Source organism: Rhodamnia argentea, chromosome 5 (genome assembly GCF_020921035.1).
Source record: "Rhodamnia argentea isolate NSW1041297 chromosome 5, ASM2092103v1, whole genome shotgun sequence".
Taxonomy (NCBI): Eukaryota; Viridiplantae; Streptophyta; class Magnoliopsida; order Myrtales; family Myrtaceae; genus Rhodamnia; species Rhodamnia argentea.
In genome coordinates, this window is record NC_063154.1 from 20,387,202 (window position 1) to 20,403,712 (window position 16,511).

The 16,511-nt window shown below is 39.3% G+C and overlaps 1 long non-coding RNA gene across 1 annotated transcript; it reads left to right on the forward strand.

Moving 5' to 3' along the window:
* The first annotated feature begins 514 nt into the window (after positions 1–514).
* Positions 515–15,582, forward strand: LOC125315096. Its single transcript, XR_007198458.1, has 3 exons — positions 515–635; positions 8,750–8,752; positions 15,570–15,582. It is a non-coding gene; the product is annotated as an uncharacterized LOC125315096 (long non-coding RNA).
* The last annotated feature ends 929 nt before the right edge of the window (positions 15,583–16,511 follow it).

The window sequence follows — 16,511 nt, forward strand, 5'->3', positions numbered from 1 at the left end:
ATTTGTTATTATGTGATGTCTTGTTATGCTACATCATGTAGAATTCATGTTAGATCGCTTCATTTTAGGATAGTCAATTGCATGATTTTCGCATATAGTTAGAGTAAGTTGTCTCGCGTTTTATATCACGTTTTATGTTCATGTCATTACATCTCGCATGCTTTAATCAGTTAGTTGACTTTTGCATGTAGGGTAACATGACATAATTTTACATGTTCCGCATGAGCATATCATCTCATCATTTAGGTAGAAATTCATTGTCATTGCATTCATATCATTTATGCATTGCATTTAAACAAGCGAAAACCTAAAATCACTCCTTTTGAACATGAAGTGGAAACAATTCAAGTTGAGTTACCAAACTTAGTATTTTTCATGAAATTTAAGGTACCAAAAGGGCATTCATTTTAATTACTTAATGTAACCAAGTCTCCAAACTTAAAATCTCTGGTTCATAGAAATAAAGTACTTTTCCCAGTGCTTTATTTAGGTTCTTAATCAACCTATCAAAAATGATTAGTGGTGACTCCAAATCTTAAATCATTTGAATAAACCAAAGTTGAGATTTGGTAGGGCTTAGGAGAGTCCGTATTATGTTAGTCATTTAATTAATTTGATAATCCATTAACGTAAAAGTTTTCCCGATTTTTAGGTCACAACAAAATAGAAGATCCCGCTCCTCTTAACTTTCTGTCTAGTTACCCGCTTAGCTGCCCATGTGTCATTCCATGTGTCTTAAATTTCCTTTTCTATTTGGCATTTCTTCTCCCCTCTCTCTCAATGAGCATGTCGTGCGGTGGCAAGGTGGGCCTGAAGAGGGGTGTCGCGACCTATAAATCATGTTTTTAGGCTATTGAATTATCGGGTTAATTATTTAACTAACCTAACTCGAACTTTTCCAAGTCCATACCAAATCGCAACTTAACATGTAAAGATATTTGAATTAAAGTCACCACTAATCGTTTCTGGTAGGTCGATTAGAAACCTAAGTAAATTAGCGGGAGAATTAAATTACCTCCTACGCACCGGAGATTCTAAGTCCGAGGATTTGATTACGCTAAATTACTCTAACGCCCTTTCGGTACCATTTTATTTCATGAAATTTTTTTGTTAGGCAACATTAATTGATTTTAACCTAAGTCACTAACAAAGGTTATCATGCGATTGCACAATCAATTAATTAAACATCCAGAAGTCAAGGTAATTGCGGGAAGGATACGCCAAGACAAATTGTTCTCACTTTTGAATTTTCGCTTTTTAATGGAATAAAGACTAACCTATATGCAATGCATGAATTTAATCTAAGATGCAAATGAATTAAATTAAATGCAAGGAAATCCTAAGCATGCGTATGAAATTAATTTAATTAACTATATGACTAACCTAGATGACATGCAATTAAATGAAACTAATGTACAAATGATGTTACGGTCTAATTAAATTGACTACATGACTTACGAATTAATTGAAGACCTAAACATGCAAATTCTACATGATCTAGACCTAGCATGCAAATGACATATAAAGATTATTTTATTTTTTGTATTTTCGGATTAATGAAGGACCCTAAATAAAACTATGTCTAAGGATAATTATCTTACATATTTTAGGGTTTAAGTTTGCCTAATCCCCAACATATTAAAGATAAATTATTTTAGACATGAAAATCTACTCAAATATGTTGATTCTATCCTAGAATGCAAATCTAAATTAACTCATTCTAAAATTAATAAAATGTGCGAACATCTACATGATTTAAGAATTCAACTTTGATTAAAATGCAATGCAATATCTTTTAGAATTTTAAATATCATGTAAAAGAATATTCATTCTAAAGATATTATGCCAATGAAATCAATCAAGTGGGTATTTCAACCGATTTTTAAAAATATTTCGCAAATATTTGGGTCAATCTTTAATTCGTAATCCTACAATTAACAATTGAACTCAAATCTTTGCTCGTGTGGCAAATTGCGGATTAGGAAAAGAAAATTTTCCTAATCAACTTGTATTTTTAAAAGAAATCCACTTTTATGCAACATGGGTAAGATATGCAAGATATGTTTAAAATATGCAAGAATATTCCAAGATAAGCAATAAAATATTCAAAAGTCGAGGGTAGAAAATTTACCTGAAACAAATTGCTTTTCCAAGAAATCGAATTCGCGCCAAATTTGGAGACAAAGCTGGACGACCGAATTTTAACTTTGAGTTGGCAGCTAAAGGTATGTTCGACTCAAGATTCATCGGGACTTCTCATGGTCGTCACTGGCCTTCGCGGACCTCAACTTCTCGAGTGGTTGACCACGTCGAGTTTTGCCAAAAATTGATGGCAACAAAATTTTTCCTCTCCTGTGAATGCACTAAGAGACTTTTATGGCAAGAGCTTTTAAGAAAAAGGTGCAATGAGGAGGAAAGCCAGCTTGACTAAAGGTTAGCCCACCGTTGATTAAGGACCATGAGGAAAATGAACGCCGATGGATTGATGGCTTCATGAGGACGTTCAAGAAAATCAGCGTTGCAAGGTCCGAAAAGGTGGTAGCTGGGACCGTCGGGTTTCAGATTAGAGCGACTCAAAACAGCAAATGGCGTGGCTCGGGATGCTGGACGGTGGTTCAACGAGCCATCACAATCGTGGATTTCATTCTCGGTAGCAAACATTGGTCTTCTCGTAGGTTCTCTTTCGTGATATTCCTTCAAGAGCATGAACGAGGACCACCATTTCATGAACTCTCGTTGACTTTTCTTCTCTCTCTTTTTTTTTTATATGAAACAATTCCCTCGATCTCTTTCTCTCTGTGTGGTGTGCGATTGTCAAGCTCTCATTTTTTTTCCATCAAGCTCTCACTTTTCTTTATGGACCTCACTGGACGACTCTCCTCTTTTTTTTTTCAACGAAGCTCTCCCCTGCTGAACTTCAGTGGACGAAGCTCTCTTTTTGAACCAACCCCCCACCAGACAAAGCTCCTCAACTTTTTTTTTCTACCTTCACTGAACAAAGCTCCCCCTCTATCTCTCCTCTGACTTTTCTGCACTATGATCCCCTTTTTTTCTCTTCACACTGGACGAAGCCCCCCCTTGGGTCAGACCCTTGAAGGGTCTCCTTATAGGCTTGAGCTAAGTTGTTTCAGCCTAATAATCCTCAACCCCCATGATTTAGCCAACTTGTTATTCTTTTTGTTGGGATTTTGAACGGTTGAAAACTGCCCCTCCACATTTCTCGTGATTATACCAAATTGCTTCTCATAATTAGTCCAAGTTCGGCACCCCACATGGAAAAGTTTTCAACATGTTGAATGATTAAAGAACCTTTCAGTATTTTCAATTTGTGAGATTGAGAAACCACGTTGCCTAAGTCCGTCTACCATCGGTCCAATTTAAATGCAAGTGCAATGCAAATATTTCATACAAAGCTAAAAATGACTTAAATATTATAATTATTATTATTTTTTTATAGGGACTACAGGTAGTCCCTAATTTTTATGCAAAATAAAGAAAAATCAAAATTTAGGTGTCAACATTTGCTTCTCTTTGAGTGGAGGCTCGCAGAGGTTTCGCTCAAAGAGAAAATTGAGCCTAGATTTTGACAATGCGAATGATGAATGAAAGTTTTTTTTTTTTATGGGGTTTTAATCCCAATTTTTAAATGCAATGATGCACGATATGCAAAATGCAAGCAATAAGGAACGTATGCTAAGGCTTCTTACTTCATGCGGAGCGGTAAAAGAGCCTTATATACGGATCACATGCAAAAAGCGCCCAAGTGAGGGGAAACTTTATAATGCTTGAGCTCCCTTGATCTTCGAACTTCTATTCTACTGGAAGTAGGTTCTCAAGGTACATGATTGCTTGTCTTTTACCTATAATTTCTGACAGATGCGAAATAACGCGTGATATGATTTAAAAAACCATTTGAAGAAATGAGAAACGTATTGCCTATACCATTGGGCAATCACGAAAAGGATCATGCCACCTATTCCACTGGGTGAACACGAGGTTGGTTGTGTTGCCTATTCCACTAGGCAGACACAAAGAGATATGTCACATATTCCACTGGGTGAACATATGAGAGAGATCATGTCGCCTATTCCACCGGGCGAACACAAAATGGATTGTGCTACCTGTTCCACTGGGTAGACATAAGAGATACATCACCTATTCCATTGGGTGAACATATGAGAGGGATTGCGTCACCTATTCCACTAGGCGAACACGAAATGGATTGTGCTACCTGTTCCACTGGGTAGACACAAGAGATACGTGACCTATTCCATTGGGTGAACATATGAGAGAGATCATGTCGCTTATTCTCTTGGGCAAACATGAAAAGAATTGTGCTACCTGTTCCATTGGGTAGACACAAAAAGAGAAATAATGAAGAATAATTTAGGAGACATACCTGAATTCTTCTTCTGCTATCAAAAATGACATAGCCAATTGCCTTGCACTCGTTTTTACCCGAGACGGGGTTAAAACAACACATGCGCATGGGCAAAGAAAACAGAATTCATGAATTTGTCTGCATTACCAAGCTTCACCTGGGAATTTATCAATGAGCAAAACAGTTTCATCCTTTTGATAATTTGATCACATTAAATGAGGGACCTTCAATCAGAAAGGACTTTCCACTTGCTCTCAATGAAAGGCTTTTGACTTGACCCTTGATGCGGGTATAAAAATCACTTAGACTCTCTTCATCGTGCTTAACAAAGGTCTGGATATTCTCGAAATCGGTATGACCCGACCACTCTGAGAGGTCTTTTGAAGGACTGAAATGCAATTTTAAAGGTTTAACAATGTGGACACATGAGAGTCATGGTTTTGAAAGAATTGATATCATACATTGCTCCGGGATTACAAGTCAAAAGCCCCGCAAAATGAGATAGAAAAATCTTGCTCTCATTTCTTCAAGCAACATTTATGAGCATTTAAAACTTTATATTAACATAAGTGCCCTAATCTGAAGAGACTTCGATAAGGGTTGTAACGTAGGTTAGGGTATGTTAGAAATGGATGGCCTATTTTTATCAAGAGGGTATTCTTGGAAGAAACTGGAGATTGGTGATCATTTATCAGGCTTCCATCACGGACTTTGCTCTGGCAATTTGCGAACTCCTTTTGGGATCCTTTCAAATGACTTCCTTTCGAGAAGCAATTTTACACATCAAAATTTTTCGAGGTCTCTCTCCTTGATTTTTTTCGGAGAGAGATTTTATCTCTCTTCCTTTTTTTATTTTTTATTTTTTTGATAGAGAGATCTCTTTTTCTTTTTTCTCTTTTTTTAGAGAGAATTTTATCTTTGGGGAGTTCTTTCTCACTTTCTTTTCTTTTTTTTTTCCTCAAGAGAATTTGGTTTCTCTTTTCTCATTCATTTTTTTTAGAACGAGATCTTTTTTGAGAGAGAACTTTACTTGATGGAGTCCTTTTGCACCCTTTTTTTTTTACTTCTTCTGAGCTTCTTCCACTTGCCCAAATCATTTTGAACTTGCTTTGAGCTAATTTCATTTGTTCACCATGGGAATGATCACCAATTCGGTTGAAATGAATATACCGCTCAAATTGGGTATGCAAAGAGTATAATGTGTAGGGAGATAGAAAGAGATGCTCTTCGTCATATCTAAGACACTCAAGTTAACACAGAATTTGCATGCAGTAAATACACTTGAAGATTGATGCAAGTGAAAGCAAGAAAAATTCTAACCATTTCTGAATTTCTAAGATATTGCCCCAATGTAGGGTTGTTCCTAACAGGCATAATAAATGAATCTCGGCTCAAAAGGGTTAAGCAAAGGACAACCTATAGTGTTTAGATAGAGGAAGTGAATGTCTCTCATCATTTCGGTCGTCATACTTTTCTCGAGATAACCCTTTACCTTGTTGGTACGAAAATTTTCACTCAACTCGCATTGGGATTAATATTCCGGACGTGTATGGAAATAACTTGCCTTTCATCATCCCGACATCTCTCATTTAATATGATCATTTTACAAGAACGAAATAGACTACATAATCAAACCTTTCCTCTCAATAAACCATGCATGGAATTTTGCAATATATGAGCATCTTTTAAGTATGCAAAATGTAGCAATTTGAATCAGCTTGTCATGTTTCATGAAAAACTTGTGCATTTTCTTAATTTGAACAAATTATCCAAGCATATTCAAATTTGTAAGAAAACCCTCTTGGATTGGGAGGTCATGGATTGCTCCTGAACTTCTAAACAAATCAAATAAGTCAATGAGTCTGTTCCTTGAGTCGAGAAGTGGCTTGTTCTTGAATCTACCCCAGTATAAAGAGAAACATGCACGAAACAAGTCAAGTGAAGACTTTGAGATGTCCTGGCTTGTTTAACATCAACAACCATCATGGTCAGTCATATGCCACTGTAAGAAAAAAGTAAAGTGTCACCTTCAGAGCAAAGTAGGTTGAAGAGAAATATACTCCCTTTTTAAGGCTGGGCTTCACTGTCGATTTGCCCCATTTTCTGTTGGGACAGGCTTTGTTAGGTACCCATAATCTGGAATTGCCCCCTAGTTATGCCCCACATTGAAAGTTTGACTTCCGGTCTTTAGCGGAGGCTTCACTTCTATTCCTGATTGTGTGAGAAGAAAACAAAATGTCATCTTTAGAATTTGTCGAACTACGTAGAGATACACCCTTTCAAGTCGGGTGGCCTTGGTTTTGCCCCGCCTTCCATCGGCTAATACAACATCATCGAAAGATCGGTTGAGGATAAAGCATGGATTGCCACAACTAGCCAATGGACTGGGACTAGCCCGAGATTTCTAGCTTGCTTTAATACTCGACATTCACGTGTAGGATTGTCTTGAGATGATCAAGCTGGTGTATAGTTAGAGTTAAAATATTCCCTTTTGCCCCTAAACATAGAGTAGATGGATCAACAAAACAAATAGGGTTAAACCATATACCAACCATTTTTCTCTCGAAAAACGCTCTTTTTTTGCACCTTGGGACAAAAATTCTTGAGAAAACCAACCCTTAGTGCTTACCATAGATGAAAAATCTTTCAATCGTTGGTTGCCGTCATCGAGTTGGTTTGGAATACTTCGTCAAGAATCCAAAATTTAATGCAAAACTACTGTAATTTTATTGATATCAAATCAATGAATTACATCTTATTGAAATGGAAATATTAAAGTGCAACATGAAATAAAAAAAGAAATCCTAGAAAGCAGTAAAAGTTTCCACGTAGGGGAAATGAAAAAACTAAAAAATGATTGCTGATGAGGGCTAGTGCCATCTCCATCGATGACTCTTCAAATATTGCCCGAATGATGCGGTAGTGGGTTGCTCTGCACATTGTGTTTACTAGCCAATTGAAATGCAAATGCCCCAATTTGAAATAGATCCTGCATGCGATGCTTGAGTACATGACAATCATCAACCGTATGACCCATTTCGCAGGAATGATAGTCACACTTTTTCGTGGGATCGTACCTAGGACACTTCGGGGGATTGGGACGTTGTGGCTCGAAGGACAACAGACCCTTCTTTCGTAAGATAGCCAGGACTTAGGGAAGTGACTTAGGGAGTGGAGTAAACGTTCGATTCTTACGTTGATTAGTCCTTCGATTCTGCTGACCATAGCCGGATGTCCGTTGAGGAGCAAACTGCATGTTCGGGACTTCAGGCTGTGTCTTCTACATATAAGTCATGTTAACCTCTGGGATAGGCTCTTTTTCTTTCTTTCCATAAAATATCTTGTAAAATGAACTTGATTCACCGTACCATCCCTTCTTGAGTTCAGTTTCAATCTCTTCACCCATGGCTATCGGTTGGCTCAAAGACTGAACAACCATTACCAACATTCGAGAACGAATAGGTTGGGGTAGAGTGCACACAAACAACTTCATCGGGTCTCGCTATGAGGGTTCGGGCATGATCCGTCCCGCCATATTCTTCCAACGAGTGGCATACTCCTTTAAAGTCTCGCCTTTTTTTTCTGCTCAACCCTCTCTAGATCCTCTCGAGTGATAGTCACATCAAGATTAAACTTAAAATGCTTGATGAAAAGGTTCGCAACTTCTTCCCATGAATTCTTTCGATTGATCCAATGGTTAGTGTACCACCTCATAGCAGCATCCTTCAAGCTTGCCCGGAAGGTTTGGATCATTAAAGGTCTATTAGATACATATCTGTTCATGTGCCCCTGGTACATCTCGATGTGCTGAATTGGGTTCGAGGTGCCATCATATTTCTCAAAAGTTGGCATCTTGAATTTTTCTAGCACTTGGACCCGGGAAAAGATAGATAGATCAACAAGCGGAACACTTTGAGTTCCTTCCACTTCTCGCAACCTCCGGTCGAGCTTTGCCAACAACTTGGCATTCCCATCATTTAAGGTGGATGATGAACATGGGCTGCCAGAAATATATTAGTGTCGGTCAAAATGACATCTTCCAAGTGAAAAGTTGGGTCAGTATCCACTACATGAGCCTTGTCAAGGCGAAGGCCTTAACGAGTTGGAGGTGGAATCTCGGACCGAGAGCCAACATTGATTTGCTGCTGCTTGGCCATGAAATCATTCATCATCTTGGACATGGTAGCCACAACATGTTCATTCATTGCATCCATGTGTTCTTTTAGCTTTCATCGATCATGGCCGTAATCTCGGTTTGATTGGCCATCCTTCTCTTTATCATTGACCGAGTGTTATAAGAATGTGGAGGATCCGTAGTAAACTAACTGAAAAAAAATTGATTGAAATGAATATAACAAGTAAAAATAGTGAGTCGGTCCATGACATCCTCTAGACCCCAAAACGAAAGAAAGGACTAAATCAGGAAATTTCCAATTTCCTCGATCCTTACGAGAAAATTCATATCAATTCAAAAAGTGATTGAAAAAAGGTCACGTTTACGAACTTAAAGTCAAATTGATGATGAAATAAATCAATAACATTTACGGACGACCAAAAGGTCGGTTTGAACAGCAACCTTTATTATAAGAAAAGCCCATAAAATCATGAAACCTAATTACAACTAAGATGAAACTAACTAAGAATGACAAAATTACTCCTAAACAAGGCAGTCAAGTTGTTTTTCTCTTCTTTGTGAGGACACGATCTATAGATGAATGGGCCTCCAGTTCTTTTCGAAGTCGTGCATTTTCCTTAGCCAAGGTCTCCATTTGCTTCTTAGCCTTTTGCGCATTCTTCTCATAGGCCTCGATCTCGGCTTCACGAGTGAGCTTCATGGGCATCAATTGGAACTTCGGGAGCATATGAGCTGGTATGAAATGACGCTGGATATACCGGGCTTTAGCATGATAAAGCCTTTCCTTTCCCTCGGGCTTCGCTTCGGGTAGTAATAGTTGGCAAGTTTCGGACTCGAGCCAAACTTGATCGATATGTCTGAGCTTGGTTGCATATTTTTCAGCTGCAACGAATTGGACTTGAAAAGCATCAGGCGCCAATGGTGGTGGAATGTCCTACAAAACCCCATATTGCCGTACCACACGAAGAGGATGATATCTCGTCACACCTGTAAAACACAACAAGGGTATGGGCTTCCGCTCACCATGATACAAACAGGCCTCAGAGACTCCGAACCATATAGCTTGCCATAAAAAAAACTTAGGACTTGGATCTTTGTAGTTCTTGAAATTTTGCAATTGGATTTTCATCTTCACTTATTCGAGGTATAATCATCTTAGAACCAAACTCAGCATAATGAGAGAAAAGCCACATTTGCAAAAGTTCAGGTGAAGCATGGAATGTCTTATCTTTCTTTTTTATGAATCAAGTTAGGGATATGAAAGTTTCAGCTAGGATAGCATTAATGAAATTCATTCTACTACAAATTTGCCTAACTATCCAAGTCATGGATGGACTGATGAAATTCTTTTGGAGTGGAAAAATCACAAGCCCAAAGAAAGCTAGAATGAAAATCCTGCCTCGCTAGTATGAATGGCTTTCATAAAAACACTCAATGAGAAATGAGAAAGGACATATTTGACATTTTTCTTTCAAAATTTTCCTCATTTTATTCTCGCTAACTTTCAAAAATTTAGCAAAAAAGAGAACCGGATCAATTCCCACACAAGGACGAATTAAATCATTGTCTAAAGGTTTTCCAATAGCAATGCTATATTCTTCCAAAGTCGGAGTGAGCTCGTGCTCACCTAGAATAAAGGTAGTGGTATCCGGGCACCAAAAATATGCAAGTGCTTGCGTAACCTGAGTCTATAACCCGATATCCAAAAGTGGCAACATATTACCCATATGGCTAAGGACATAATTCCGTGGATCGGCATTCAAATGATCCCACATCTGCTTCAACTCGGCTTTCGGAACATACACAAAACGGAGATCTGAATGCCCCATTGTCTATAGATCATGTGCTACAAACCTAAACATCATGGACCGACCTAAAATAATATAAGACAAGATAAAGTTCAGGAGCATACTTTACCAAAGGATAGGAAGATAAACAATCACATGGACATGCACACATAATCAAGATTAATCGTAATCCTACGATGTAACCAGGATTAGCCGGGTCATTTCACTTCGGCTTCTCGAGTTAAAAATTAGAACTCTTACTTCGGTAATCCTACCGAGCATGAGTTCTAATTTTTGAAACTCATTTTTGGAAAAAGATTCGAGATTGCATTTGGACTAACTTTTAACCATGATCCCATGGTGAACGCTAGAACCAATCTCAATACCATCCTAAAACTAGTGGCCCGGGTCCCGCCACGGCTTATTGTGTGGTGTAGTGCTAAAGCGATAAATCGTGCACAACAAATAATATGTAAACACCACTTCAAAAGAAATTGCAGGAAGTAAATCATAGAAATTCCAAACTCCCATCCTACAAAACAAATGGGTTAACCACACACTCCACCCTTTATATCTCCCATCCGCAAAACCATTTAACACTTGAGTTAGAACTTACATGGAGTCCAATTGCCAAACAAAAACATAATTTCTCTCATGAAATTAACGGCCTAGGTCAACTAAGGTTTCTTTTAATTCTTCTGAAAATTAAAGTGATTAATTAATCAATTTTATTTCAAATGAATCAAGAAACAAGTCCCCAGCTGAGTCGTCAAGTTGTCGTGACCTAAAAATCAGGTTTTTAGGTTAATGGATTATTAGGTTAATTATTTAACTAACCTAACTCGGACTCTTCCAAGTCCATACCAAATCGCAACTTAACATGCAAAGATATTTGAATTGGAGTCGCCACTAATCGTTTTTGGTAGGTCGATTAGAAACCTAAGTAAATTAGCGGGAGAACTAAATTACTTCTATGGACCGGAGATTCTAAGTCCGAGGACTTGATTACGCTAGATTACTCTAACACCCTTTCGGTACCATTTTATTTCATGAAAAATTTTTGTTAGGCAACAATCAATTAATTGAATATCCAGAAGTCAAGGTAATTGCAGGAAGCATACGCCAAGACAAATTGTTCTCACTTTTGAATTTTCTCTTTTTAATGGGATAAAGACTAACCTATATGCAATGCATGAATTTAATCTAAGATGCAAATGAATTAAATTAAATGCAAGGAAATCCTAAGCATGCATATGAAATTAATTTAATTAACTATATGACTAACCTAGATGACATGCAATTAAATGAAACTAATGTACAAATGATGTTACGGTCTAATTAAATTGACTACATGACTTACGAATTAATTGAAGACCTAAACATGCAAATTATACATGATCTAGACCTAGCATGCACATGACATATAAAGATTATTTTATTTTTTGTATTTTCGGATTAATGAGGGACCCTATATAAAACTATGTCTAAGGATAATTATCTTACATATTTTAGGGTTTAAGTTTGCCTAATCCCCAACATATTAAAGATAAATTATTTTAGACATGAAAATCTACTCAAATATGTTGATTCTATCCTGGAATGCAAATCTAAATTAACTCATTCTAAAATTAATAAAACGTGCGAATATCTAGATGATTTAAGGATGCAACTTTGTCTAAAATGCAATGCAATATCTTTTAGAATTTTAAATATCATGCAAGAGAATATTTATTCTAAAGATATTATGCCAATCAAATCAATCAAGTGGATATTTCAACCGATTTTTGAAAATATTTCGTGAATATTTGGGTCAATCTTAAATTCGAAATCCTACGATTAACGATTAAACTCAAATCCTTGCTCATGTGGCAAGTTGCGGATTAGGAAAATAAAATTTTCCTAATCAACCTGTATTTTTTAAAAGAAATCCACTTTTATGCAATATGGGTAAGATATGCAAGATATGTTTAAAATATGCAAATATATTCCACGATAAGCAATAAAATATTCAAAAGTCCAAGGTAGGAAATTTACTTGAAACAAATTGCTTTTCCAAGAAATCGAATTCGCGCCAAATTTGGAGACAGAGCTGGACGACCGAATTTTAACTTTGAGTCGGCAGCTAAAGGTACGTTCGACTCAAGATTCCTCGGGACTTCTCACGGTCGTCACTGGCCTTCTGGGACCTCAACTTCTTGAGTGGTTTACCACATCCAGTTGTGCCAAAAAATGATGGCAACAAAATTTTTCCCTCTCCTGTGAATGCACTGAGAGACTTTCATGGCAAGAGCTTTTAAGAAAAAGCTGCACTGAGGGGGAAAGCCAGCTTGACTAAAGGTTAGCCCATGGTTGACTGAGGACCATGAGGAAAATGAACGCCGACGGATTGATGGCTTCACGAGGACGTTCAAGAAAATCAGCGTTGCGAGGTCCGAAATGGTGGTAGCTAGACGTGGCCGGTTCCGGTTCCTAAAAAAGATGGAACCGTCGGTTCCGGGCCGGTTCCGGTTTGGAACCGCCGATTCTTAGGCCCAATGGTTATTTTTCCCCGGACCTCCTCTCTTTTTTTTTTTTTTTTAAAACCGGCCCGGAACCAGCGGTTCCGGACCCACGGTTCATTTTGGCTATGTCTAGTGGTACCTGGGACCGTCGGGTTTCGGATTAGAGCGACTCAAGACAGCGAATGGCGTGGCTCGTGATGCTGGACGGTGGTTCAACGAGCCATCACAATAGTGGTTCGTCAAGGAACGAGATCGTGGATTTCATTCTCGCTAGCAAACAGTGGTCTTCTCGTAGGTTCTCTTTCGTGATATTCCTTCAAGAGCATGAACGAAGACCACCATTTCATGAACTCTCGTTGACTTTTCTTCTCTCTCTTTTTTTATATGAAACAACTCCCTCGATCTCTTTCTCTCTGTGTGGTGTGCGATTGTCAAGCTCTCTTTTTTTTTCATCAAGCTCTCACTTTTCTTTATGGACCTCACTGGATGACTCTCCTCTTTTTTTTTTCAACGAAGCTCTCCCCTGCTGAACTTCAGTGGACGAAGCCCTCTTTTTGAATCAACCCCCCACTGGACGAAGCTCTAACTCTCCTCTGACTTTTCTGCCCCATCCTCCCCTTTTTTTCTCTTCACACTAGAGGAAGCCCCCCCTTGTGTCAGACCCTTGAAGGATCTTCTTATAGGCTTGAGCTGAGTTGTTTTAGCCTAAGAATCCCTGCAGAATATCACGCCTAATAATCCTCCACCCCCATGATTTAGCCAACTTGTTATTCTTTCTGTTTGGGATTTTGAACGTGTGAAAACTGCCCCTCCACATTCCTCATGATTATACCAAATTCCTTCTCATAATTCGTCCAAGTTCGGCACCTCACGTGGAAAAGTTTTGACCATGTTGAATGATTAAAGAACCTTGCTGTATTTTCAATTTGTGAGTCTGAGAAACCACGTTGCCTAAGTTCGTCTACCATCGGTCCAATTTAAATGCAAGTGCAATGTGAATATCTCATAAGAAGCTAAAAATGACTTAAATATTATTAATATTTTTTTTTAGGGACTAAAGGTAGTCCCTAATTTTTATGCAAAATAAAGAAAAATTAAAATTTAGGTGTCAACAAGGGGGGCCGCAGATGATGGATGAGGATGAGCTTCTCACCCACTACATCAACTTCGAGCTTCTCCCCAAAAGGACTGGCCTCCTCTGCTGCGGCAAGAGCTGTCACCTCCGCCGGATGAAATATCTCCGCCCATCCATTAAGAGCGGCAAGACCGCCCTCGACGAGGATCACTCATCCTCCATATGCGCGTACCTTATCCTCTCTGTCCGTGGGTTGCCAGTCATATCTAATCTAGGGACGTTAGATCCAATGACGCTTGATGTGTGTGGGGGCATAGGCGAGATATGTTTTGAGTGATGTCAATAGGTAAATGAGAAATACAACATAGATAACAATCAGACCCAAGGAATACAAAATATCACCAGCCAAGGATCATGGTTGGGATTGAGAAGTTCGCAACCAAGGCCTATAGAATATCACTAGTTGAGGAGACAAAGCTCACCACCAGGCCCACAGAATATCACCAACTGAGAATATAGATGCGTCTTGGCTCAACACTGAGGAAGGAATCTAACTTCTAAGGATACATATGCCGGAGATAGATATTTGCTCACAGAGACAAATCTCATTTATTTTCATTCATCAAAATCCTTGCAATTGAGATTTCGCCTCTTTTTGTAGAAGGACTAGCATACAGGAAATGGACTAAGCATTAAAGATACCAGAACTACCCAACTAATAAGACATAGGAACTAGAAAACACAATAAATATCTAGGAATTAAGAAATACATTAAACACCTTGAGACTTGAATTTTGACTCTAAATTCGTTTGTTATCCTTGGAAGCTCAGAAGAGCACCCATTGAAAGTTCTTTCTTTTTCCCATTGTGTCCATTCCTGATCGACAACTTCTCCGCATCATCGACAAGCTTACAATGTTTATCTAAAAAAATTCAAAGCATGAAAGTTATAGATCTAAGAATCCTTGAATTTTTGGCCCAGGAATCAAGTCAATCCACATGCGCGTACCTTATCCTCTCTGTTTGTGGGTCACGAGTCAGATCCAAGCTCGGGACGTCAGATCTGACAAGGTCGAGCCCAGATCTGGCATCGGCATCCTTGTGTCGCCAAAGGCCAGTGACGCAATAGGTCATGAGCAATGCGGCTTTAAGTAGAGAGAGGTGACAGGTCGGGCATGGGACTAGGATTTGGCTTTTCCCCTCCGTCCACAATCCCAGCCCTTTCATTGCAGGAGGACCGTCTCGTCGTTGTTCGACAACACAGACCGAGTTGAGCCCGCTCTCATCCTTGGTGACCTCGGCTAACTCATGGAAGCCGGTGAATCACTTCACTTACGAGATCACCGGGCCAAGCTTGGGGACGTTCTCGATTGCATGCCGAGCTTTCGCACGAAGTCTAGCGGTAAGGAGGTTTCCCTTCCATTTTGAACAACGGAAAAAAAAAAAAAATCGAAAGAAGAGTTAGATGGATTGTACATCTTGATTCATAACTCATTTGTCTAAGCTTTTAAGTAAAGATCGATATAACTGAATATATTAATAGACTCTGATTTTGCCTTTATCTTGATCATCTCATTGAGTGAAAGTATCATGCTTTTACTATGCCCTCCCTATACACAGAGAATTGCCACGTCATATTTTAACGATAATGTTAGATGGAAAGTTAATGGAGTCAGATTTGGATATAAAGTCAACATTATTTTGTTTTTTTATGAGAAAAAAAAAAGTTCAGAGTAAATTTTAAACTGAACCTAAAATTTGGAGTAATTGAGCCGTCAATAGACCAAAAAAGTCACCCATGGGAAGCTGAAGACCGAGAGCAAGATCAGGAAGGAGAACTACTCTCACGACCATGCAAAGGCTCCTTCCTCATTACCAGAAGGTTGACTCTTACTGAACAACAAATAAATAAATAAATAAATTATGCAACTTGGCTACTTCAACTATTTAGGCCTTGTTTGGTTCAACATTGGGGATGAGTATTAGGGCTCTAAAGTCCCTTGACCAAATGTAAACGGCGTTTGGTTCATTTTTTGGCTCACTTTGGGGTGATACAATTGCATCTCAAATGCTCTCCAAAGTCCTTTAACCCAAGATACCTCTAGAGGTACTTTGAGTTAAAGGACTTTTGCGAAATGCAACTAAATTTTTTTCTTTTAAATTTGCCACCTTAGCTTGCCGCCACCGCCCACCAGTCGTCGTTCGCCGTCGTCGTCGTGCCGCCGCCGCCACCTCCAACGGCCGTAGACTTCCATCCATCGCCTCCCGTCGTCCACCGCTGCCAACAGCTACAGACTTCCATCCATCGCCGCCGATTGCCGATCGCCGCCCTTCGTCGACAACCGCCCCCCCGCCCCGATGACCACCGCTTCCCGCCGACCGCCACTCGCTACCGCAGCCCACCAACGCCGCCAAGCTGTCGCCTTCGCTACCACCGATCGCTGCCACTCGCCGATCGTCGCTTGTCGCCACCGCTTGCCACCGGTTGCCACCGACAGTCGCCCGCTGCCATTGGAGCAGCCACCACCGATTGCCGCCGCCGCCGATCGCTACCTCCCACCACCGCCGACCGCCGCCTACCACTACCGCCTATCGCCGTTTTTTTCTCAAAAAGTAAAAATACTTTACAAAA